The sequence below is a fragment of the Cetorhinus maximus genome, chromosome 1 (genome assembly GCF_964194155.1).
Source record: "Cetorhinus maximus chromosome 1, sCetMax3.hap1.1, whole genome shotgun sequence".
In the NCBI taxonomy this organism is placed as follows: domain Eukaryota; kingdom Metazoa; phylum Chordata; class Chondrichthyes; order Lamniformes; family Cetorhinidae; genus Cetorhinus; species Cetorhinus maximus.
Window position 1 is genome coordinate 230,049,429 of NC_135879.1, and position 27,894 is coordinate 230,077,322.

Sequence of the window (27,894 nt, forward strand, 5' to 3'; positions counted from 1 at the left end):
AACCGTGTCCGGCCCATCTCCTGCGCATCCACCCTCACTCCTTCCTCACCCTCCCAGAAACATGATAGGGTCTCCCTTGTCCTCACTTATCACCCCACCAACCTCTGTATTCAAAGGATCATCCTCTGCCATTTCCGCCAACTCCAGCATGATGCCACCACCAAACACATCTTCCCTTCACGCTCCACCACCCCCCACCAAATCGGCATTCCATTAGGACCATTCCCTCCAGGACATCCTGGTCCACTCCTCCATCACCTCCTACACCTCAACCCCATCCCACGGCACCTTCCCACGCAACTGCAGAAGGTGCAACACCTGTCCCTTTACATCCCCTCTCCTCACCGTCCAAGGGCCCAAAGACCCCTTTCAAGTGAAGCAGCATTTCACTTGCACTTCCCTCAATTTAGTCTACTGCATTCGCTGCTCCCAATGAGGTCTCCTCTACACTGGAGAGACCAAATGCAGACTGGGTGACCGCTTTGTGGAACATCTTCGGTCTGTCCGCAAGCATAACCCAGACCTCCCTGTCGCTTGCCATTTCAACACTCCACCCTGCTCTCATGCCCACATGTCCGCCCTTGGCCTGCTGCAATGTTCCAGTGAAGCTCAACGCAAACTGGAGGAACAGCACCTCATCTTCCGATTAGGCACTTTACAGCCTTCCGGACTTAACATTGTGTTCAACAACTTCAGATCATGCACTCTCTCCTCCATCCTCACCCCCTTTTTGATCCCCTTTTTTCTAATAATTATTATATATTTATTTATATCTTTTTCTTTTCCCACCTATTTTTACTTTTAAAATTTATTTCCATCCATTGTTTTACCTCCACCTTTTAGCCTATTTCGATCCCTTCACCCCACCTCACCCCCACTAGGGCCATCTGTCACTTGCTCATCCTGCTTTCTACCCTTAAAATCACCATTAGCACATCCTTTAGCTAATATCACCAATGTTAACACCCCTTTGACCTTTTTATTTATGACATTTTTGACAATCTCTCCTTTGTCTCCACCTATCTCTGGCCCTCTATCCAGCTCCACCTGTCCTACTCCCCTTAAACTGCTTATATTTCACCACATTTCTATTTCTCTTTAGTTCTGCTGAAGAGTCATACGGACTCGAAATGTTAACTCTGTCTTCCTCCCCACAGATGCTGAATTTTTCCAGCAATTTTTGTTTTTGTTCCAGTTTATCCTATAAGGGCGGACAGGGTTAATGCAGGGAGGATATTTCCCCTGGCTGGGATGATCTAGAACTGGGGGACACAGTCTCAGAAGAAGAAGCAGGCCATTTAGGCCTGAGATGGGAAAGAATTTCTTCAGTCAGAGTGTGGTGAATCTTTGGAATTCCCTACCGCAGAGGGCAGTGGAGGCTCAGTCATTGAATATGTTCAAGACATCAAGGGATACAGAGACAGTGTGGAAAAATGCTGTTGATGTAGAAGGCCAGGCCTGATCTCATTGAATGGTAGAGCGAGCTGAATGGCCTACTCCTACTCCTACTCCTATTTCTTATGTTCTTAAACTGAGTTTCACTCCTAGTGGGGTACAAAGAGCCTTCTGCTGCTTCCTTCTCCCTCAAGGTGAGTGAGCCACTTAGCAGCATCAGCTCCTTTACTTAATGCATTATCATGGACTGGCAGACTTCTTGAGCCAATCATCACTTATCCTTTCCATCAGGTCCAATTAATGCTGATTTCCTCTCCAATTCTCTCAGCTTGCATTGATTGCTTTCCCCGACAGGTATTCCATACCTTGATTGATGCTGACTTTCTCTCTGGATGGATTGTCCAGATCAACTGACTGATTCATTAGGTTGACCAAAACACTGACTCCTTTCAGACCACGATTAATGTTCACACCTGTAAATGGGAGTTGCGGTCCCAAGCAGCTCATTCCATTGGCTGATCCACACTGATTCCTTCATTTGATCAGATGCCCCAGGGCAGAATCGATACCCACAAGCAGAAAGCTCTTGGTTGTAATCAATGCTGACATTTTACCCTGATGGATATTTTGCTTGGAAACTGGAATTACTTTAGTAAACATAACTCTATAAAGTATAGTTTCTTTGTTTTGGTTACTAGATTTTGCATGAATTATTTTTAAACAAATGTTGTTACGCATTGGAATTTTGACTAACTATATAATTAAAAGAAGCTAACAAATAGGCTATAGCAAGAGCAGAATGTTGCAGATACAGGAAATCTGAAGTAAAAACAGAAAATGCTAGAAATGCTCAGCAGGTCTGACAGCAACTCTGACAAAAGGTCATCAACCTGAAACATCGACTGTGTGTGTCTCTCCATAGATGCTGGGAGATAGGCTTTTCTCAATTGAGAATGGAGTTGACTCATCCTCTGTGCTGATGTTCACATTTTTTAATTCATTCATGGGATGTGGGCATTGCTGGCTAAGCAATGATTTATTGTCCTTCCCTAATTGCCCTTGAGAAGGTGATGATGAGCTGCTTTCTTGAACCGCTGCAGCCCATGTGGTGTAGGTACACCTACAGTGCTGTTAGGAAGGGAGTTCCAGGAATTTGACCCAATGACAGTGAAGGAACGGCGATATATTTCCAAGTCTGGACGGTGAGTGGTTTGGAGGGGAACTTACAGGTGCTGGCGTTCCCATGTATCTGCTGCCCTTGTCCTTCTAGATGGTAGTGGCTGTGGGTTTGGAAGGTGCTATCGAAGGAGTTTTGGTGCATTCCTTAAGTGCATCTTGTAGATGGTACACACTGCTGCTACTGTGCGTCTGGCGGAGGGAGTGAATGTTTGTGCATGTGGTGCCAATCAAATGGGCTGCTTTGTCCTAGATGGTGTTAAGCCTCTTGAGTGTTAGAGCTGCACCCATCCAGACAAGTGGAGAGTATTCCTTCACACTCCTGACTTTACAGAATCACAGAATCTTTACAGTGCAGAAGGAGGCCATTCGGCCCATCAAGTATCACTAGCTTTCTGAAAGATCATTCTACCTAGTCTGACTCTCCTGCCTTATCCCCGTGACCTTGCACATTCTGTCTTTTCTGATAGCAATCCAACTCCCTTTTAAATACCTCAATCGAACCTGCCTCCACCACCCTCTCAGGAAGTTCGTTCCAGATTCCAACACCCTCTGGGTGAAAACATTTTTCCTCACATCACTTTTAGTTCTTTTGCCAATTGTTTTGAATCTGTGCCCTCTAGTTTTTGGTGTCCTCTTGAGTGGGAACAGTTTCTCACTATTTACCCTGGCCATACCCTTCAGTTCATTATCCCGGGAATCATTCTTGTGAGTCTCCTCTGTACTCTCTCCAATGCCTTCACATCCTTCCTCAAGTATGGCGTCCAGAACTGGTTGCAGTACTCCAGATGAGGCCTAACTAGTGTCTTATACAAGTTCAACATGACCTTCTTACTCTTGTACTCAATGGCCCTATTAATAAAGCCTAAGATACTATAAGCTTAATTAACTGCTCTCTCAACATGCCCTGCCATCTTCAATGATCTACATATATATATATATACACCGAGGTCCCTCTGTTCCTGCACCTTCTTTAGAGTTTCTCCCTTTATTTTGTACTGTCGCTCCACATTCTTCCTGCCAAAATGAATCATCTCACACTTCTCTGCATTGAACTTTATCTGCCACTTATCTGCCCATCCACCAACATGTTAATGTCCTTTTAAAGTTCAAGACAATCTTCATCACAGTTGACAATGTTTCCAATCTTTGCATCATCTGCAAATTTTGAAATCATGCCCTGAACACCATGGACTGGGTCACTAAAGTATATCAGGAAGAGCAAGGGTCTCAACATTGACCCCTGTGGAACTCCACTACAACCCTTCCTCCAATTTGAAAAAAAATAATTTATCACTGCTCTCTGTTTACTGTCACTCAGCCAGTTTCCTATCCAAATGCCTACTTTCCCTTTTATTCCATGACCTAGAATTGTGTTCACAAGTGTGTTGTGTGGCACTGTATTAATGCCTTTTGAAAATCCATATACACCACCACCTTCTCAAGGGCAACTAGGGATGGGCAATAAATGCTGTCCCAGTCAGCGAAGCCCACATCCTGTGAATGAATAAAAAAAAGTTTCTCTTATCAACCTTCTCTGTACCTCCTCAAAAAACTCCAAGTTAGTTTTACAGGATTTTCCCTTGAGTCCATGCTGGCTTCCCTTCATTATCCTGCACTTGTCTAAGTGACTTTTGATTTTGTCCCATACTATAGTTTCTCGAAATTTCCCTACAACTGAAGTCAAACTGATTGGCCTGTAGTTGCCGGCTTTATCCTAGCACCCCTTTTTGAACACAGATGCAACATTCACAGTTCTCCAGTCCTCTGGCACCTCCTCTGTGTCTAAGGAAGACTATTACTAGTGTCTAAGGAAGATTATCACTAGTGCCTCTGAAATTTCCACATTCACTTCCCTCAGTACCCTTGGATGCATCTCATCTGGTCCTGCCTTTCTAACACCTCCTCCTTCTTAATTATAAATTATTCAAGTTACCAGTTACCTCCTCTCTCACCTCGACCTGGGTAGCATCATCTTCCTTTGTAAAGACAGATGCAAAGTACTCATTTAGTACCTTCACTATTTCTCCACGTGCAAGTCCTCTTTTTTATCCTTAATCGGCCCTACTCTTTCTTTTACCAGCCTTGTATTATTTATATGCTTACGAAAGACCTTGGGATTCCCTTTTATGTTAGCTGCAGGCCTCTTTTAATGTTCTCTCCTTACTTTTCTTATGAGCGTTTTTAATTCCCCTCTGGTCCTTCTATATTCAGCCTGATTGTATTTTCTACCTGAAATCTGTCATACGCGCACTTTTTCCTTTTCATCTTCACCTCTATCTCTCTCGGCATCCAGAGCGCTCTGGATTTATTTGTCCCACCTTTCCCTTCAAGGGAATATACTTTGACATTGCCTGCAGTACTTTTTCTTTAAAGGTGGCCCATTGTTCAGGTATCGTCTTTTCTGCCAACCATTGGTTCCACCTCATTCGACTCAGATGCATCCTCATTCCATCCAAGTTGGCTTTTCCCCAATTAATGATCCCTGCTCTGGATTGTTCCTTGTCCTTCTCCATTGCCAACCTAAACCTTATGATACAATGGTCACTGTCCCATTAATGCTCTCCCACTTATATTTGATCCACTTGGACCAACTCATTCCCCAGAACCAGGTCCAACAGTGCCTGCCCTCTCGTTGGACCTGCTCTTGTAGCCACAGTATTTATATGGCTAGCCCAGTTCAGTTTCTGGTCAATGGTAACCCCCCAGGATGTTGCTAGTGGGGGATTCAGCGATAGAAATGCCATTGAACATCAAGGGGCGATGGTTAGATTCTCTTTTGTTGGAGATGGTCATTATCTGGCACTTGTGTGGCGTGAATGTTACTTGCCACTTGTCAGCACAAGCCTGGATATTGTCCAGGTCTTGCTGCATTTGGACATGGACGGCTTCAGTATCTGAGGAGTCAAGAATGGTGCTGAACATTGTGCAGTCATCATCCCCATTTCTGACCTTATGATGAAAGGAAGGTCATTGATGAAGCAGCTGAAGATGGCTGGGCCTAGGACACTACCCTGAGGAATTCCTGCAGTGATGTCCTGGAACTGAAATGATTGACCTCCAACAACCACAAACATGTTCCTTTTGTGCTAGGTATGACTCCAACCAGTGGAGAGCCTTCCCCCTGATTCCCATTGACTCCAGTTTTGCTAGGGCTCCTTGATGTCACACTCTGTCAAATGTGGCCTTGATGTCAAGGGCAGACACTCTCATCTCACCTCGGGAGTTCAGCTCTTTTGTCCGTGTTTCAACCAAGGCTGCAATGAGGTCAGGAGCTGAGTGGCCTTGACGAAACCCAAACTGAGCATTAGTGAGCAAGTTATTGTGAAGCAAGCGCCGCTTGCTGGCTGTGTCATTGTGCATAGAAATGTGACTCTGGAGGGAAACAGCAGGTCTATGCTCTAAAGTTTGTGGAAACGCTCAATAATTTGCAGAATTGCTATGGAAACCATTAAAATCTAATTTCAAATGTAATCCCATTAGTGTTATGATCCAAAGAACAACAATTGAAAATCTGATTATGGCAGCTCAAAGAATATATGAAACATCATGTTCATTGAGAGTCAGATGAATTTGTGCTTGCATGCAATATTGACCTTGGAGCAGAGATGTTGGAAATAGATTAAAAGAATGATAAGCGTTAGTGGAACAAAACATCCTGATGTCAACTTTATAACCTATATTACAAATAAAAGATTTTGGAATGATTGTCATGTAAATGTTCTTGTCTGATATTTGGACTGAATTTATTTAGATTATAAAGAGATTAGGTTTTTATCAGCCCCACTATTTCTTATACAGTGAGAAAACTTCAAGTCCTTTGCCGTATGATGCTATTCTGGGATCGGGGTTATCCTTGAATTTGGATTTCTCGAAACTGGTGATAAAAACCGCCAACGTAAACATCTTTTACTGTAGCCAATTGATCTGTTCATTCAACAGTTGGATCTGAGCAAACACAAGCACATTTTCTTTGCCAAAACCATTTAAACGCTGGAATGGTTAGACTCCTGATACGTTCCCTAAACAGCATTGGCAAGGGCATGGCTGTTTCACATGCTGAGTGTCAAAACAAATGCATAATTGGGGAACATTTTATGCATGGGATAGGATTTTGTACTTCCCTGTTATGTCTAGATGATAAACCCTGCATAATAAGAGTGAAGGGGAAGTGCTTTGGTTAATTGGAATTGAATCTTTGCATAGGAGTTGAGGTTTTGATACATTTGATTCATTGTAATCTAAAACTGGGCAAAGGGAATGTAAGGCTGGGGAGCATCATTTGATCAAAGCGCTTCCTATTTTATGCTGAACTAAATTCTAGCTAGTGTCACGAACGTGAGGTTTTATAACATGGTTATGTTTTAAACTGTCTTTTTAACTTAAGGTGAAATAGAGTAATGAAGAGAGTGTTGCAATCTACTACAAGTTCTGCCTAATGACAGGCCTGTGTGGCCTGGTTACCATGGGGACCGCGGGCCTAAGTCAAATGCTATAGAAATGCACGTGCCAGTTTGTAACATCTGAAAACAAAGGCAGATGCAGATGTTTTTGTTATTCTAGACCTTTGTCTGAACATGGACAGTGAGAGAAAGCGAGAGAGAGAGAGAGAGAGAGAGAGAGAGCCCTGGAGCAGAATCTTGTGAAACTCCCTCAAGCGGGCACACAATTGAATGGGAGGCAAAATGGCAGCTTCCTGATGGTGGGCTAAAAGTTAATTATTAAGTTGGCAACAGATTGAGGATGGATTGTGGTTCCTCACGGCGAGCGGTGGGAGCCTCTTTTATACATTAACGTGCCATGCGTGCTCATTAAAACACAACTTCGAGAGATTAAATTGCACCTTGGGAATGATGTAAGCATTAAATGAGAAACAGAAGCCTTCAAAGTCCCGGTTGGTTAAATATGGTGTGCAGCAGGTGAGGTAGACTTCCTGGTTGTTTTGGGCTGATGAGGAGCTGCTTTTCTTGCATGGGGAGCTTTGTTGAATCAGGGGAGAGGAGGATTTGATGATTGAGGTCAGGTGGTGGCTGTGAAAGGGAAGTGGAACTTGGCTGACCCGGGGAGGAAGGGAGGTGGCAATCTTCCAAAGGCAGAGGGAGGAAGCTGAACTACACAGGAAAGGTCAATGTTTACAGACACTAGGTCAAGTATAATTATGTGGTGATCAAGGGTTCTACAGGAAGGGTCATTGGTGAGATCCTGAGAGTCGAGGCTAACAGAGGGCAAGAGTGATAGAGAGAACGACAGAGGGCAGGTTGTGGGTAACAGGGGGCAATTCTGCTATGCCGGGCGGGGTGGTGCTGACCGATGATGATAGGGGATTCTTTAAGGTGAATGATAGTCAAAGGTGTCCAGGGTCACCAGAGTCATAGCAAGGGTGAAGAAGTAACATTGTTGAGAGGTCCATGACACCTTCATTGCATGCACATTCCAGTCAGACTGATGACTCAGGAGTGGATGAGGCCCATTCTTGTTAATGAGCTACTTAACATCGTAGTGGGCTCTGTCACGTTCACACAATACGGACTCGTGGATTTATTCAAAATTAACATTTTACCTTAAAACATTTTTTTTTAAAGCAAAATGGAGTTGTGAGGTCAGGTTACCTTTCCTTTTCCATCAATATACATGGGACTACACAAGGTCTTGGACGCTAGCCTGGACAGGACATTAAAATGCAAATGACCTTTTGGGACATTTCATTAAGAAAGCATTAAAGTGCAGCAGATCTTTCCTGTTGGAATAATGGCTGTTCTTACTCAAATATTTGCAGAAAATAGTTCACAATGGACCAGGAGACTTCTCGGCTTTGGAGTGTAATTCCAAAGAATGGGTGTGATAAGAACCCCATTCTATCACAAGTATATGTGAATGGGTGAAACTTGAACACTATTGTGTGTCAATGGCCAGGTTGTCAGAGATCATTTTTGAAGACAATGAAAAACAGATACTATGGTCACATGATAGAAACCATGTCTCTGATAAGACATTATTGGAGCATTTTTGGAGCATGAGGCCAAACAAAGGAGAAGAATTCCAGACCAGCAAAGAAACAGGACCCTGCCTGAGATTCATCAAAAGGCAAAGAAGTCAAGCTGGCCTTTAACGAACATATTTGAAGAACCGAACCAGGTTCTTGCTGCAGGGATTCGACTGCACCGCGACTGGGGTGACGCTCTAGAAACCTGCCACTGCAAGTAATAAGCCACTGCGAATCGATATTCATAAACCTCCAAACTTTATTTTCTGTGGCGGTCCAAAAAGGAATCACAGGCCTGCAGCATTTTAAGCCTTCACCTCAAGAGAAGCAAGTGTGACAGTGAATTTTTTTAATCATCTTTTCTTGTGTGTGAGTGTGAATCTGTGCAAGTGGGTGCTATTGGGTATATATTTTAGAATTTGTGCAATAAAGATTTAGCCTTATTTTTAAAAAAAAACATTATGAGAACACCTGAGATTTGTCTATTCTTAATAGTTGCAGCATCAAGAGGTTAAAACACTTTTGCCCAGGTTTTCGCTCCCGGGTTTGGTCAGAATGGATTGGAAGTCGGGCCCCCAACCCCAGCGCGAGTGCTGAGGCTTCCGGGTGCGGAAGCAGGATCGGCGAAAGGCCTTGCTCTGTGCTCCAGCACTGTGTTAAATTAAATAAATAAGAATAAAACAAAAATCTGCCCTCACACCTCAACCCCCCAACACACTCCTTATACCCCATCCATGTCAAACAATGCCAGCTTATGCCCCCACCATCCCCCATTGTTCCTCATAACCCCTATGTCAACCCATGCCCATCTACCCACCACACATGGGCCCTATGCCCCCCGCATCCCCATGACCCTTTATAGCCCCTATGCCAACTTAATGCCAACTCATGCCAACCCATGCCCCCCACCCATGACCCTTTGCCCTTACTCCCTCCATGGCAACTCATCTAGTGTCCTTTGATAATTCCTTGATAGCTTTGACAGTTCCTGAGCAATTTTGACAGCTCCTTGACAATTGGGCAGTTCTTTGACAGTTGTTTGACAGCTGGACAGCTCCAATGAGTTTGTGTGTAAAAAATGAATAATGATGTTCACTTTTAACAATCCCAAAGAGTGCGTTACCTCTCCCAAAGGGTACCTTACCACTCCCAAAGGTGTCCCAGGACCATATCCAAAGGGGTACCTGACCTCTCCAAAGCTATCCCAATGAATTGACCAAGTTTCAAACTCCTCTCACCCGTTCTAACCCAGACTCTGGGTTTCACACTCAGGCCTTCTGAGGTCCCACTTCAGTGGAGGCAGCCAATGATTTAAATGGACAGCTGCTTCCCTAGGCCACACATGCGTAAACCCTGGCCCGGCTCCACTCCACGCGGTAAAGGATCATGCCGCGTCTGGGGGGGCGGGACATAGAATTTCCAGCCATCTGCGGGACTTTTCCCATGCCAGAGAGCCTCTCCATTGTGATGAAAACCTGAGCCTTTGTCTTTTAAAACATATCTATTTTCGGTCAGTTGAGTGGTGGAAAAGGGGTGGGGGGGAAACCATCTCTCCCCTGTCCATTAAGAGCCTGCCCCTGGAAAGTTTTCTAATTTTCAGCAAGGCGGGTAGACTTTAGCAGAGGTCAGGAGTCAGTCCATCTCCATGGAGATGAGGACAGAGTTGACTGCAAGCTTATGTGAAAAGATGCAGTTCGAGGTGATGCTGAAGAAGTGGGCCACAGCAGAGAAATCCTACCCTATTATATAAAGAATTTACTGATTTTAAAGGATTCATCAATAGTCTACTCTGTCCTGGGTTTCAGGTCTTCTGCTGCCCTTTGAAACGTGACAAAATCTTAACTTTGCCATTTTTTTGTAGCAAACATTAATTTTGTGGCATTAACATGTAGATGGCAGCCACAGCAATGGCTGCCAAAGTGAGTCACAATGCGGCCTGCCTTTTGACTGAGCTACCTCAGGTCCCGTGCCCTTGCTGGCCCATTGCCTGAGCGATGATTCTGCCACCCAATTGATTCCCTGACTCAATGGCTACTTCCTGCTTCGTGTCAGTGCGGGTCCGCGGCCCGGAATTGAACCTGACACCCGATTCTTGCTTCCCACGGGGAAACTCTGGCCCTTTGTGTCCTTCATGGATCCATCAACTTCAAAATGTATACATGCATGGTGTGTGTCACAGATTAATACAGCACACAAGGCAGCTATTCAGCCCCTCATGTCTAGGCCTACATTTGAATAAAGCTGTCCAATTACTTCCATTTCCCTGCCCTTTCCCTATAGCTATGCAAATTTAATACCGAAGGTCACAACTACTTGGTGGATCCTAATGCTGTAAATAACAAAGGAATAAAGCAGTGTTATTGTCTGCATATACTACTGAACAGCTTGGGAGCAGGTAGGAAACTAGCAATTAGCAATCTGGTAGTAAATTATCAATGACAAACGTGCAAATAGCAAAAGAAAGCTAAAAAAAAAGGCCATGGATAAAAATAAACAACAGAAAAGAAACAAATGAATAACTATCATGAAGAAGAAAAATATTTTGTTCAAGGGGCTGGATTTTGCAATTAACAGGGAAGTCCCATCACCAAAACCAAAAGCCCTGGGGTGCCAGGAGTGGTGACAGGAAAATAGGGGACAGCCATACTGCACAGCTCCCTTAAACATTCCCACTGCCGGGATAGTTTCCCAGGGGCAGTCTGGGAAGTGGATCACTTGCCTGCCCCACGGATGTGGGCAACCGATTAACACAGGTAAGGCACTAATTAGGGGCATTTTGAGGGCTCTTCGCCGTTCTGATGGTGGCAATGCAGCCCTCTGCACCTTCCCATCTCCATGGCCTCCCACTGAGTTCTGGGAAGGGTGTCCTCATCTCTGTGCACTCCATGGTCCGGGGTGGGAGCCGCTAGCGTCAATGGCTGCTCTCACGACAATAGGGCTGCCGGTGCTCAGCAACACCACACCCCCCACCCCACCCCCGGCCACCCCACCCTCTCCTTTACACCCGGGCCTGCCACCTGGACTCAGCGTCCCCCAACCCCACTTACAACACAGGGCAAACCACCATCAGCAAAATGGCGACTGGCCCACAAGAGGCTCCCAGTTGGGGCCTTAGCTATTTAAATTGTCTGCCTGCCTCCTTGGAGTGGCAAGATGATCTGCTTCCCAGACTCCCCCTGGGAAACTACCCTGGCAACAATAATGCATCGGGAAGGCCATCCCAAAATGGCTCGCCCGCCCCCCTCCCCCACTCCCCCATTTTCCCAGCCCCACCCACCCCCCCGCCACTACCCAATTCAGGTCAATGACCTTTCGTTTATTTCTCTTTCTACACATGCTGTTTGACCTGCTGAGTGCGTCTTGCTCCTCCTGTTTTTGTTTGGGGTTCCCCTACCTCGGTTGTGGATCGCTTCTCCTTGCTCTTTCGCTGCACCTTACATGTAAGTAATGCTGGACAAGGGTGTCTGGTTCCCTGATGGATCTTTTTACTTTCTGCCTGCGTTATTTCCTCGAGCCATCATGATGTAAGCTCAGGAGACAGCAGTAATGACCTTGAGGCTTCCCCATGGATGAGAAGGCCTTTGTAGCAGCCTCTGCACACTGTGCCTTTAATGCCATAATTCGTGTAATCTTTGAGTCGTCGTTTCTGATTAAGGTCCAGTGCCAGTCTCCAGGCACTGCAACACCGCTGGGATTGTCCACTTATGTACTGTTTGACTGCCTCTTGTTAATAGGAACCTTACCGAGAGTCTAAGATTGGGCTTTATGAACAAATGGGAGATGTTTTCTTTCATTAAACAATATGCCAAGACTGTTCTGTCTTCACAGAAACCTGATCTGTAAAGCTACCACAGGTGTCTTGTACACAGCTGTCTCAGATTGTAAATTTTCATCCATTATTTACCACTTTCTTAAATTTACTTGCAGAATAGCAGCAAATCCATTTTAGATACATGTAAGGCCGAATAAGTGACTAAAGGTCTGTCTGTTGATTGAAGGCCTGGTCGTTGACTGAAAACCTGGTCAGAGATTAAAGGCCTGGCTGGTTTGAAGGTCTTTTCAGTGACTGATGAAGGCCTGGGTGGTGACTAAAGGCCTGGCCAGTGACTGAAGGCCCAGTTGGTGAGGAGGCCGGGTCAGCGACTGAGGTCTGGCTGGTGATTTTTTTTTTTTATATATTCAATCATGGGATGTGGGTGTTACTGGCAGGACCAGAATTTATTGCCCATCCCTAACTGCCCCTGAGAAGGTGGTAGTGTGCTGCTGTTTTGAACGGCTGCAGTCCATGTGTTGTAGGAATGCCCACAGTGCTGTTAAGGAGGGAGTTCCAGGATTTTGACACAGTGGTAGTGAAGGCCTGGTTGGCGATCGAAGGCCTGAAGTGACTGAAAAGCATGCTCAGCGACTAAAGGCCTGGTTGGTGACTGAAAGCCTAGCTGGCTGGTGATTTACCTGGCTGGTGATTAAAGGCCTGGTTGGTGATTGAGGGCTTGGTGATTGATGCCTGGTCAGACTAAAGGCCTCGCTGATAATTGGAATAGTTCAACTCATCACGGAATTCCAAAGGAAAAAAAGTAAAGCAAAAGCCAAAATACCAGATTGTCCTGTTGGGCAAGTGTTAACCTATTAGTTACTTGTAGCAACATTGTAAAGATGCAGCAGTCACCTGGTAGTAGAGAACTTGGGTAATGCTGTAAAAAGAGACATGCTGTCGAAGCTTTTTGTCTTGTACTCATCAGGACAGATTCACAAGAATACAATCTCAAAGGGAACAACAATTTATACTGCATGAGAAGAGAGTGCTGGTTGGTAAGTGAATTTTGATTGGTAGAGATGTTGCCATGGAGAATGCATCAGGGAACAATTAACTGCCGAGCTTTTGTTTGAATTCAAACCAGGCAAGTCGACTCTCATTGCTCAAGGCATTGCCGTGCAGGAATGAATCAGGAATGGCTGTCCCCCAAGCTTTTGTTTATTTGAAAAAGGCACAATGCTCATTTGCTACTGCATGCTGTTCCTGCATGGCCCAAGCCATTTGCAAGCTTGATGCTGAAATAAGGCAGATCAAAGCTATCCTGTGGAATAATGGCTACCTTGATCAGATCATGGCTTGCTGTATATCGCACAAACTCATGAATGGGCCTGAGGCTGCCATTTTCCATCTTAAAAAGTGTTGAGTGAGGCAAGGGAGGAGATAACAGGGGCTCTGGCAATAATTTTCAATACCTCTCTGGCCACAGGAGAGGTGCCAGAGGACTGGAGGACAGCCAATGTGGTACCGTTATTCAAAAGGGAGGAAGGGATAAACCAGGGAACTACAGGCCAGTCAGTCCAACCTCAGTGGTGGGGAAACTATTGGGAGCAATTCTGAGGGACAGAATTAATCTACACTTGGAGAGGCAGGGATTAATCAAGGGCAGTCAACATGGTTTTGTTAAGGGTAGGTCATGTCTGACCAATTTGATTGAATTTTTCGAAGAGGTGACCAGGTGTGTAGATGAGTGCAATGCATTTGACATAGTCTACTTAGACTTCAGCAAGGCTTTTGATAAGGTCCTGCATGGGAGACTGATAATGAAGGTAAGAGCCCATGGGGATCCAAGGCAATTTGACAAATTGGATCCAGAATTGGCTAAGTGGCAAGAAGCAGAGGGTGATGGTCGAGGGGTGTTTTTGTGACTGGATGCCTGTGTCCAGTGGGGTTCCACAGGGATTGGTGTTGAGTGCCTTGCTGTTTGTGGTATATATAAATGATTTAGACTTGAGTGTAGGTGGGTTGATCAGTAAGTTCGCGGATGACATGAAAATTGATGGGGTGGTAAATAGTGAGGAGGATAGCCTTAGATGGTTAAGAAGGCGTATGGGATACTTGCCTTTATTAGCCGAGGCATAGAATATAAGAGCAGGGAAGTTATGCTGGAACTGTATAAAATGCTGGTTAGTCCACAGCTAAAGTATTGCGTGCAATTCTGGAATCTGCATTATAGGAAGGATGTGATTGCACTAGAGAGAGTGCAGAGGAGATTTACCAGGATGTTTCCCTTGATGGAGAATTCTAGAACCAGAGGACATAGATTCAACATAAGTGGCAGAACGTGTAGGGGGAACATGAGGAAGAACTTTTTTATGCAGAGGTAGTGGGTGTCTGGAATTCGCTGCCCAAGTTGGCGGTAGAGGCAGAAACTTTAAGCTCTTTTAAAAAGTATCTGGATCTGCACCTTAAGTGCTGTAAGCTGCAGGGCTATGGGCCGGGTGCAGGAAGGTGGGATTGAAAGGGCACCTGGGTGTCTTCGGGCTGGCATGGACAAGATGGGCTGAATGGCCTCCTTCTGTGCTGTAACTATTCTATGGTTCTAAGGTTCTATGTTGCCTGGGCTGGAGAACTTTAGTTATGAGGAGAGATTGGATAGGCTGGGGTTATTTTCCCTGGAGCAGAGGAGATTGCGGGGGGACATGATTGAGGTGGCATATGAGGGGAATAGATAGGGTAGACAGGAAGGAACTTTTCCTTTTGGTGGAGAGATCAATAACCAGGGGCATAAATTCAAGGTAAGGGGCAGGCGGTTTAGAGGGAATGTGAGGAAGAATTTTTTCATCCAGAGGGTGTGGGAATCTGGAAGTCACTGCCTGTGGGGGTGGTAGAGGCAGAAACCCTCATAACATTTAAGAAATATTTGGATGTGCACTTGCAATGCCATGGCATACAAGGCTATGGGCCTAGTGCTGGAAAATGGGATTAGAATAGTTAGGTACCTGTTTGACCAGCACAGACTCGATGGGCCGAAGGACTTTCTTCTGTGCTGTGGACCTCTATGACTCTATAAGTGCTCAGTCTGCCTCAGATTACCCTGGAAGCGTAAGGTATCTCAAAAATTTGAGTAACAGGTGAAGCTAGCCTTTTCACACTGCTACTATGCGGTAGCAACACGAATGCTGTTCTCTACTAACAGGATGCTGCTGTTAAGCCAAAAAGGTGTCCTGTCTACCACACAAATAAGTAATGTGATATATGAATTTCAGTCCCAGTGACACTGTATGTCCCAGTGACTGGTGCGCCGTATCAAACAGCATGCCTCTTCAGCTGTCTACAACAAGCAAAGTACTGACCGTACTCAACTAGCCCTGCTTGCAAAACTCAAAACATTAGAAGTGATCCTGCGATTGGACAACGCCTACTGTACAATACCTATTGTGCTAAGAATTACACTAACAACCAATTTAAGATTATCAATTGGGCTTGTAGCTTGGTTCACTTATGCATGCTAGAAGCTACATATACTCACACTCAGGGCCCTGTTCTTTGCAAACAGAAAGAAAATCTTCACGCCTTGTGCCTTTTTCAACGAAACAAATACTTGGGGGACAACCATTCCCTGGTTCATTCCCCATGGCAATGCCTTGACCAATCAAAGTTGACTTACCTGGTTTGAATTTAAACAAAAGCAATTAACTGTTCCCTGGCACATTCTCTGTCGCAATGCCTCTACCTATAAGAGTCCACTTGCCAACCAATCAGCACACTCTCCTCATGCGGCATAAATTGTTGTTCCCTTTAAAGTTTGGTATTCTTGTGATTCTGTCCTGATGAGTGCAAGATGAAAAGCTTTGACAGCATGTCTCTTTTTTTCAACAACACTGAAGATGCAATAGGTCTGATTTTAATTTGTCCTACCATAAATGGGGAAGTTACAGCCTGAAAATTGTATCAGTTTACTTCCTGCCCTGGTGCTCCATCTACTGGCATCTTGGATAGGCTCCTGAGATGGAAGGACACAGATTCAACTTGTTTCAAGCTGGAAAGCACTCGTAACATGTGACCTGGGTCCTACAATGTAGATAGCACTCTGGGCCTTATTTTGATGTACAAATGTGTGGAATTTGTCCCAGGTGCTAACTGGCCTAATTAGTTGTCCTTAAAGGGGCCACAGAAAATGTTTTTTTTTTGGTGAGGATGGGAGCAGAGGTGCTCTCCAGGGCCCATTAATAAAACTCTCCGGCCCACTGCCAGCCCAAACGACGTTCCCCACACCCTGGGACCACTTACTTCCACCCGATCCCGGGAACGCCTACAGCCATCCAAGGCTCTAGCTATTGGTTGGTCAGTGTCAGAGTTGGGCCAATTTCTTGCCCTTCTACTTCTATGTGTATATCCACATCTACATAGCAAGCTGTGCCTGCAACTTCCAGACAGCATTGAAATGAGGCGTCAGCCTCAAAATGTCTCAGATCTATGGCAATGACAGTGGACTGGGCTCAATCTTTCTCGTCCCACCACCCACCCTTAACCACATTAAGTTAAAATCAGAAATGCATCATTTTATCATGTCTGTACTGAAACACCAAATGGGGAAATTTTCACAAACCCATTTTTGATATTATTAATTACAGTGATGAACAGAACAATTGCCCCATGTTTTCACCTTCTAGATTCCTAGACACACAGATAAAGCCCTCATGCCCAACACTGTGAAATTATATTGATGTGTATTTAGTTCTGAGGGCAACATTTGCTGATAAATGATGATGTTTTCATAGGAACATGTGATTGTAAAATTCCAGTGAAGGAAATTGCTAATAAGAGGATCTGCCTGGATAGATGAACAAAGATGGGCCAAGTGTCCCTCATCACCCTGAAATAGCTAATGGTCTACAGATATGTTTAATTCTCATCCTTGTATTGAAATCTCTCCATGGCCTCCTCCTTCCTCATCTCTGTAATCTCCACCAACATAGATGGGAACACCACCACCTAGAAGTTCCACTCCAAGTCGTTCACCATCCTGACTTGGAAATATATCTCCGTTCCTTCACTGTCGCTGGGTCAAAATCCTGGCACTCCCTCCCTAACAGCACTGTAGGTGTACCCACGCCACATGGACTGCAGTGGTTCAAGAAGGCTGCTCACCACCACCTTCTCAAGGGCAACTCGGGATGGGCAATAAATGCTGGCCCAGCCTGTGAAGCCCACATCCCATGAATGAATTTTTAAAAGCTCTCGGCCCACCGAGATATCTGTGCTCCTCCAATTCCGACCCCTCGTGCACCCCTGATTTCCTTTGTTCTCCCATTGGTGGCCCTTCCTGCAGCCGTCTAAGCTTTACAGTTCTCTTCCTAAAATCCCTGCCTCCCTAATTCTCTCTTCCTCCTGAAAACCTTTGACCATGTTTTCGTTCACCTGGTCGATATCTCTTAATGTGGTAGTGTCAAATTTCATTTGCAAAGGTGTCTTTGGGTATTTTTATTGCATTAAAGTTGCTATATAAATGCAAGTTGTTGTTATGCTCCTGCGAAATCCCACACACGTGGCACAATCACGTGGCTACTTTATGTTGATTTTTAAAAAAAATTAATCTCCGCCAACAGACAACCTTACTACATTTTCTCTCAAAGAAGTTGGCAAAATGCAATGAGTGTGTGAAGACAACTTTGCCTGAAGGGCTGAGTCTTCTTCTCCGACTGACAGGACAGTGATCATGCGAAGAAATTGTTTTCTCTATTACCCTGTGTTGCCTCTACAAAGTAAATACAAGTACTTTAAACCAATGCATTAAATAAGGTTGTCTGATTTGCCATCACTTTTAATAGGATTTTGTCCTTTCTCTTATGACTCACTCACTATTACAAAACCCATATAAAGCAAGGTCAGTATACAACTACTTTCTTGTACTGCTCCCAGTATCAGAATTATAAAGGGTGTTTATTGTTGTTGCCAATGGGAAAACAGGCGAGTAAAGTGATGAGTGCTGAATCTACAGTGTTAACCTGAAAGGCGGAAGCTAATCCCTCAGGTGCAGTTAGCACAATAGCGGCAGGAATACAATTTTCATCTTTTCTCCGGCCTTTCAGTGAAGAGTGATCTCTAGTTAATTGCGGGTGGTCGTAGCCTCGCTTCCTAACAGACCCTCCAGCACTGACAGTTCCTGAAGGTATAAAGTCTGTCTGATGTCTGCAACAACACATCAAAATGAGTGGAGTTCCCATGAAGAAATGTTTTCTTTTTTGGAAGGTCGTGGGTTGCTATCAATCATTTAATAATTGGTGGCTTCTCTTAGCAACCTGCTTGTTTTGGAAACCACAGGAGAGGTATAGAATACACACCTTCCACCATTACCTGCTGTGAAATCAGGACCATTCTTCAAAGGGCATAGAGTAGCAAGACAGGTCTCAGAGTGCGCTCTGCCCTGTGGAGGAACCCTGGGAGAAGAGACCAATAACCAGAGATTTCACACATTAAATTATTTACTACAGGCAATAGGGTTGAAGAGAGCATGGTCTGTTTACTTAAGCAAAGCCCTCCCTCCTGCACCATCTCCACAGCCACACTTTCATCTCTGTCCTCTCATTCTATATTCATTTGCACATGGTACCAGGAGTATTCCGGAGTATTATATTGCCTCTGATCTCTCAGCATTTTTGATTCTTTCCCCTGCTCCCGTTCCTTCATATCCAGCCACCGATCCCCAGCTCTGCTCCTGATCTTCGTATTCAGCTTCCGATCCTTAGCTCTGCTCCCACAATCACATCCTGGGGCTTACCATTGACCAGAAATTGAAGTGGACCAGCCATATAAATGCTGTTGCTGGTCAGATACTGGGAATCCTGTGGCGAGTAACTCACCTCCTGACTCCCCAAAGCCTGTCCACCATCTACAAGGCACAAGTCAGGAGTGTGATGGAATACTCCCCACTTGCCTGGAATGGGTGCAGCTCCAACAACACCCAAGAAGCTCAACACCATCCAGAAGAAAGCAGCCCTTGATTGGCATCCCATCCACCAACTCCAACATCCACTCCCTCCACCACTGACATACAGTGGCAGCAGTGTGTACCATCAACAAAATGCACAGCAGCAACTCACCAACGATCCTTCAACAGCACCTTCCAAACCCATAACCTCTATCACCTTGAGAGACAAGGGCAGCAGACACATGGGAACACCACCGCTTGGGAGGTCCCCACCAACCCACACACCATCCTCACTTGGAAATGTATCACTGTTCCTTCACTGTTACTGAGTCAAAATCCTGGATTCCCTCCCTAATAGCACTGTGGGTTTACCTACACCACACGCACTGCAGCGGTTCAAGAAGGCAGCTCATCACCACCTTCTCAAGAGCAAGGCTGACATCCCATGAAAGAATAAAAAAGTAAGGTGGGGGCCACAGTAGGACGGAATGCAAAAATGTCTAAATTAGGGGAATGCATGGAATGTGATCAGTAAGATCAATGAGCTGCAAGTGTATATAGCCATGTGGAAATATGATGTTGAGATGATAATGGAGACATGGTTCATAAAAGAGCAGGACTGAGTACTAAATAGTCCTGGATACAAGGTGTTCAGGCAATGTAGGGAAGGAAAGAAAGGAGGAGGGATAACAGTATTGATTAAGGAGAACATTATAATGCTGAGACGGAGGTTGGCCTAGAGGTGTCAAGAACATAAACTATTTGGTTAGAGATAATAAACAATGGAGGTATCATTACATTGCTTGGTGTATTCTATGGGCCACCAACTTGTGGGAATTATGAAAGAACAAATCTGCGAGGAAATTACAGAGAGGTGTAAAAATTATAGACTAGTTAAAATGGAGGACTTTAATTATCCTAATTTTGAAAGGGATAGTAATACTGTAAAGGGAAGAGAGGACAAGTGTGCGTTCAGGATTTTTTACATCAGTATCCTTCCAGCCCAATGAGGAAGCAGATATTGTTGGATCTGGTTCTGGGGAATGAGGTGGGCCAAGTGGATCACGTGTCAGTAGGGGAACATTTAGGAGAGAGGAGTGATCATTGTATCATAAAGTTCAGGCTGGCAATGGAGAAGGACCAGAAGCAACTCCAGAATAAGGATAATTAACTGGAGGAAAGCTAACTTCAATGGAGTAAGAATGGATCTTCTTTGTCTTCATTCTTTCACCGGGGTGGGGCACCTCTGGCAAGGCCAGCATTTGTTGCCCATCCCTCCCTAATTGCCCTTTAACCGAGTGGCTTGCTAGGCCAGTTCAGAGGGCAGTTCAGAGTCAACCACGCTGATGTGGATCTGGAGTCACATGTAGGCCAGACCAGGTAAGGATCGTGAATTTCCTTCCATAAAGGACATTAGTGAACCAGATGGGTTGTTAATGAAAATTGGTCAGAGTCTCATGGTCACCATTACTGAGAATAGCTTTATATTTCAGATTTATTAAAATTTAAATTCCACCAACTGCCATGATGGGATCCAAACCCTTGCCCCCAGAACAAGGGCCTGGACCTCTGGATTACTCGCCCAGTGACATAACCACTACATCATCATCTTCCCAAATCCCACCATCTCCGCCATCTGGACCAGATAAATTGGAATCAAAGATTTGCAGGCAAAGCTGTAAATAAACAATGGGCCACCTTTGAAGAAGAGATAATTCAAGTATTCAGTCAAGGTATATTCCTACAAAGGTGAAAGTAATGACAAACAAATCCAGAACTCCCTGGGTAGTGAAAGAGATAGAGATTAAGATGAAGCAGGAAAAGGCTACACATGACAGATGTCAGGTGAATCATACAATTTGGAACTAGGCTGAATATTGAAGGTTCAGAGGGGAAATGAAAAACCAAATTAAGAAAAGGAAAGAGAGAATATGAGAAGAGGCTGGCAGCTAACATGAACAGGAATCCAAAAGTCTTCTATTGGCATATAAATAGTAGAAGGGTTCTAAATGGAGGACTGGAGCTGATCAGGGAGCTAGAATGGGATTTATGCATGGTGGTAGTGGGCAGGGATGAGGTATGACATACATTCCAAATCACAGTGAAAGAGAAGGTTGTTGAGCTATTGGATCGGCTAAAAAATTGAAAAAGAGGAGTTATTAGATAGATAGTTATTAGGTACAACATTTACTTAAAGTTGATAAGCTAGTAGGACCTAGTTGCATCCAAGAATACTAAGGGAAGTAGGGGTGGAAATTGGGGAAGCATTGGCCATAACCTTCTAATCCTCCTTAGATATGGGGATGATACCAGAGGACTGGAGAATTGCAAATGTTACACCTTTGTTCAAAAAAATGTAGGATACACCCAGTATCTATAGGCCAGTCGGTTTAATCTTGGTGGTAGGAAAGCCTTTAGAAATGATAGTTCAGGATACAATTAATAGTCACTTAGGCAAATACAGGTGATATGTTTTAAGGAAAAATTGTGGTTAACTGACTTGGTTGAGCTTTTTGATGAGGTAACAGCAAGGGTGAATGAGTGTAATGTGGTTCATATGGTGTACATGGACTTCCAAAAGTCTTTTGATAAAGTGCCAAATTATAGGCTTGTCAACAAAATTAGACCCCATGTAATAAAAGGGTCAGTAGCAGCATAGATACAACATTGACTGAGTGACGGGGAACAGAGGGTAGCGATTAGGATTGGAGGAAAGCATTTTGTGGGGTTTCTCCATGGGTTAGCATTAGGACCACTGCTTTTCTTGATATATATTAATAACCTAAATTTGGGTGTGCAGGGGACAACTTCGAAATTTGCGGGTGACACATAACTTGGGAAGTATTGTGAACTGTGAGGAGGATAGTGCAGAACTTCAAAAGGACATAGGCTGTTGAAATGGATGGACAAGTGATAAATTAAATTTAATTCAGAGAAGTGTGAAGTGATTCATTTGGTAGGAAGAATGAGGAGAGGCAATATCAAATAAAGGGCACAATTCTGAATGGGGTGCTGAAGCAGAGGGTCCTTGGGTATATGTGCACAAATCAATAAAGGTTGCAGGGCAGGCTGCAAAAGTGCTTAATAGAGCATACAGGATACTGGGCACCATAAATCAGGGCATAGAGTACAAAAGCAAGGAAGTCATGATAAACCAGTATGAAACCTGGTTGGGCCTATACCTTAGGAAGGATCTGAAGGCATTAGACAGGATGCAGAAAAGACTCAGAAGAGTGGTTTCAGGGATGAGGAACTTCAGCTATGTGGATAGATTGGAGAAGCTGGGACTGTTGTCCTTGGGGAAGAGAAAGTTGAGAGGAGATTTGATAGAGGTATTCTGGACAGAGTAGATCGGGAGAAACCGTTCCAATTGTCAGAAATGTCAACAACCAGAGGACACTTATTTAAGGTGATTGGGAAAAGAAAAAATGGAAGAAAAAAAGTTTTTGCATAGTGAGTGGTTAGGATCTGGAATTCACTGCCTGGGAGTGTAATGGAGTCAGGTTGAATCATGGCTTTCAAAACAGAATTGGATAGTTATCTGAAAAGAAAAAAAAAATGCAGGGCTATGGGAATAAAGTGGAGTGGCACTAGTTGAATTGGTCTTTCAGAGAGCTAGCACAGACAGGATGGGTCAAATAGCTTCCTTCTGTGCTGGAACCATTCTATGTTTCATGAGCAATCAGGGCAACCAATTTACATTCAGCAAGTTGAGAACTAACCAAATAATTTATTTTTGGTGGTGTTGGTCAAAGCAGTTGGCTAGTACCCTAGGATCACTTAATCTACGTCAACAAGCACATTGGGTTGCACTTGGACATCCCATCTGAAAGACAACAACTCAAATGCTGCAGCATTCTAGGCTGAAATGTCAGCCTAGGTTGTGTGCTCGAGTTTTGGACTGGGGCTCGAACCCAGGGCCTTCTAGCTCAGATGCAAAAGCACCACCGCCGAGGCAAGCCAACCCTGACAAGACCAGCCAATTGAGCACAGGGTGTGGATGAGCCTGAAATTGTTCTGAAATGTATCACTCAGTTTTTCATTGGATAACTATGGAGAGAGCCCTAGATCTGTCTGTTTTCATGTCGATGTCGAGAACATTTTTGAGAAAGAATCTCAGAATATTGCTGAAAAGAGAGACATGATGCCGAGGCGTTTCATCTTGCACTCATTGGGACAAATGCAAGAATACAAAATTTTAGACAATAACAATTTATATTACATGAGAAAGCAATGCTGATTGGTTGGCAAGATAATACTGATTAGCTAAGGTGTTGCCATTGAGAAATCAATGGGGAACTAAGCTCCCCAAGCTTCTGGGTAATTCAAAAAGGTGCAAGGCTTGAGCATACACAGGGACCTGTGCTCTGCAAACAAAAGGAATACGTTCAAGTTTTGCACTTTTTTTTGAATTACCTGGGAGTTTGGGGAGCCTATTATTCCCTGTTGCTTTCACCATGGTAATGCCTCAGCCAATCAGAATTGACTTTCCAAACAATCAGCATCCTTTTCCGCTGTAGTATAAATTGCTCTGATTGCTTGAAATTTGGCATTCTTGCATTTGTCCCAATGAGTGCAAGATGAAAAGCTTTGGAAACAAAGCTTTGGTCATTTCAACAACATTCAAGTTCTGTATCACCAGGTGACTGTTTGCAAATCTCAGAATGCTTTACCTTCACCATTTCATCTCATTCTCATAATTCATGTTCATTTTTTATTCTCTGTCAGACTGTGACCTCTTCCATACTGCTTGAAGACAGACTCCAAATATTATCATGAGTTGGTAAACAAGAGCTGTATCATATGAAATTTCCCCAACAAGCAGGCGATGGTACGAGCACAATCCTGTACTACTGCCTGGTTACCTTTTAGACACTGAATGATAAATAAAGTAGACAGCCATGGGTTTGCAAGAAATGGATTTATATTTACCACATTGAGCGTAACATAACACAAAAGATTGCATATCCTAAGGATGTTTTCATTGCAGTGAAATGGCTGAACGTGAATCTGTTCCACCTCAGAGCTCATTCATCAATCAGTTCCACCTTTATCAATGGAAATTGTACATGTCCATTGCTTTAATTCAAGGGCTTCTCTTCTTTACTGTTACATATTTTTATGAACTTTATGCTTGATGATGGATGTCGGTGCTGAAATGAGGTACATTTCCATTTCGTTTCTTCCCAGTGTTCGCATTATGCACTCCCATGTTAGGTGTAGCACAGGTTATCTGCAAGGCACAGCTTGCCTTGTGTTGCCTAAATATGTGCCTGAGCCACTGACCTTTGAGAAACTTGCTTGATTTGAGGACTAAGGAACACTGTTTGAAGTTAAAGATGTCAAAGGAAAACAGGAAATGTGAGCAATATCTCTGAGGAAGAAAGCAATAGGATTGCAAAACAGATTAGCAGCAGGGTGGAGGGCCAGAACACATGGAAAATGTTAAACAAGGACTGAATAATGACTATTGGGACATGGAGCTACTCATTCCACATCCGTGGCAAGGAGCCGGATAGAAGATTTGGTGAGGTATATAAATGGTCTTCCCCTGTCCAAAACATTACTATGGGGTCACTGTCTTTGGTTTATTAGTGGCACTGTAATGGAATAGGAACAACTTTTAGCGTGAAAAACCCTTTTTAAGCAATTTGCCTTTACTCTTCATTATTAACAAAGGTCAGCATAAATGTGCAATCTGCTTTAATAAAATATTGGGCAAGTTCAAACGTCAAGTCACCCAACTCTTTTCTTGAACCATGCTTCCCTGTATGTGCCTTTTGACCAATTATTCCAGTGACACCTGAGGTCCAGGAACATGGGAGATGGCTGGCTTCTCAGAAGGGCATGGGGCTGAAATGGCCATTGTGTCACGTTATGAAATGAAGATCCTGCTGCTGAAGTTACGGCGGTGCAGTGGGAGCAGCTCGGAGGAAATCCCAGTCTCTGGAACGATCACTATTATTAAAAACACCAAACAAGAATTGCAGTAGGCAGCTCAGGAATGATAGAATTTGTTGGACAAAAGGTGGGTGTGGACAGAATAATATCAGATGAAATTTAACGGAGACAACTGTCATGTCCTTAAGACATGAAAGAGACCATGAACTGTTTAAATCAAACCTGGCTTCCTGCTTCTTCAAAAATTGACTTCGCTGGACCAAAAACCATAGCTGCTACAGGTCACATGATTTGCAAGTTGGCTACAGCCCTGGAAACTTCCAACAGTAATTACAGGACAAAGCTCAACCCGCATCCTTGTGGAATCTCACACTATCATTGTGTGGACCCATTACAATCAATGAAACAAGGGAGCAACAGTCAGTCTGTCTTTGCAGCCTTGACTTATAGCAAAGAGAGAGAGACCCATCAAAACTCATTATCTATAAAGGCACTAATAGCCACCACCTATCTCCTAAGGTGAACAATGGATTTTGACCAGTAACATGGAAACTGGTTGTTAATCTGAAACTGACTCATCAATGGGCAACACCACATGACCTAAGCTCCTTTGGCCTTTGGAAAGTTTTAATGTTACATTCCTGGACTCCAAGTGCAATTTGCTATTAAATATCCAGCCTGCTAACAGCAAAGCCGGACTCCAGGCTAACAACAAAACCTGCCTCAAGTCTAAACCTCTTCGAAGCCAGGTTCTCTGGAAGATTCCTGCCATCACCTGTAGAGCGAACCAAGTCTCTGTATACAAATCTCATCTTACTGCATTATCACCAACTTTGAAGGAATTTGGCAACTCCTGCTTTCGCTAGCTGAACCCACCTGAACTTTGAACTCGTACATGAAGAAACCCTCAACGGACACTGACATTCTGGACTCTAACGTACAAGTAAATTAATATTCCTATCCTTATTTTTTTTTGTTCTTAGTTATACCTAGTTTTAAAACACTTATCTTTCCCATCTTCTTCTTATGTGCTTGTGTGTGTATGGAGCTGCGATGACCATCGCCCGGGTTTGAATGTATGAATAAACAATACTTCTGATTTAACCCTAAAGAGAGTTTGTTATAAGTCACTTTAAAATTGACTTCACAAGCAGTCTATTTCAAAAATTAAAACACCTCTGCTTACGGACAGACAGTGAGGAAATAAAAGAGTTCAGTTTGTCTCTCTCCCCTGCCCATAACACAAGCAAAGCACAACATATGGGAAGAAGAAAATATTATGCATGTACTCTGTGAATCGTGTTGAAATAGCTATGGTGAAACCTAATGACCTAGAAGTCCTATTGGGCTCATTAATGTGAAGTTGCAATTAATAGACACAGCAAAATGTTGCTTTGTATTTGTTTAATTCATTCTGGGGATATGAATGTCCCTGGCAAGGCCAGCATTTACTGGTTTGCTGACAACACGAAACTTGGTGGAAATGTGAGCGATGCAGAGGGTGTTAAGAGGCTTCAAGGTGATTTAGACGGGTTGAGTGAGTTGGAAAATACATGGCAGATGCAGAATAACGTGGATAAGCGTGAAGTTATCCACTGCAGTAGGATAAACAGAATGGAAGAGTATTATATAAATGGTGATAGATTGGGAAATGTTGATGTACAAAGGGACCTGGGTGCCCTTGTACACCAGTCACTGAAAACAAGCATGCAGGCGCAAAGAAGCAGTTAAGAAGGCAAATGGTATGTTGGCCTTCGTTGTGAAAGGATTTGAGCACAGGATCAAGGATGTCTTACTGCAACTGTACAGGACCTTGGTGAGACAACGCCTGGAGTATTATGTGCAGTTTGGCCTCCTTACCTAAGAAAGCATATACTTGCCATTGACGGAGTGCAGCAAAGGTTCACCAGACTGATTCCTGGGATGGCAGGATTGTCATAACTAGGCCTGTATTCACTGGAGTTTAGAAGAATGAGAGAGGATACTATTGAAACATATAAAATTCTGACAGGGATGGACAGACTGGATGCAGGGATGATATTTCTTCTGGCTGGGGACAGGACTGAGATGAGGAGAAACTTCTTCACTCAGGCATGGTGGACCTGTGGAATTCTCTATCACAGAAGGCTGTGGAGGCCAAGTCACTGAACATATTTAAGAAGGAAATAGGTAGATTTCTGGACTCTAAAGGTGTCAAGGGGTATAGGGAGAGAGCAGGAGTACAGCACTGAGATAGAGGATCAGCTATGATCATGTTGAATGGTGAAGTAGGCTCGAAGGGCTGAATGACCTACTCCTGCTCCTATTTTCTATGCTTCTATGTTTCTATGCCCATCACCAGTTGCCCTTGAGAAGGTGGGTGGTGAGCTGCTTTCTTGAACCAGTGCAGTGCGTGTAGTGTAGGTACTCCCACAGTGCTGTTAGAGAGAGAGTTCCAGGATTTTGACAAAGAAACAGTGATATATTTGCAGTCAGGGTGGTGGGTGGCATGAAGAGAAACTTGTAGCTGGTGGTGTTCCCATGCTCCTGGCACCTGTGTCACTCTATAGTGGTGGCGATCGCATGTTTGGGAGTAAATAGTACAGGGTAAGTTAAAGGAAGCCATGTGGTCAGACCAAGCGTTGTATAGACCTGGTCACCGTGGCAATAGTGATAAATTCAATGACTGGGGCTGGTTCAGAGAAGCACCACAAGGTTAATCCCTAGTGTCAAAGGCCTGAATTATGGGGAAAGACTGGAGAAATGTGAGCTTTG

General features: G+C 44.1%; 1 long non-coding RNA gene across 3 annotated transcripts in view; it reads left to right on the forward strand.

The window, feature by feature from the left end:
• Positions 1-26,532, forward strand: part of LOC144687849 (uncharacterized) — a 123,080-nt gene extending 96,548 nt beyond the window's left edge. For all 3 annotated transcript variants that reach the window (XR_013578230.1, XR_013578229.1, XR_013578231.1), the window contains exons 2-3: positions 17,918-18,073; positions 23,968-26,532. This is a non-coding gene — a long non-coding RNA (uncharacterized LOC144687849). The remainder of the gene's footprint in view (positions 1-17,917; positions 18,074-23,967) is intronic.
• Positions 26,533-27,894: the final 1,362 nt, after the last annotated feature.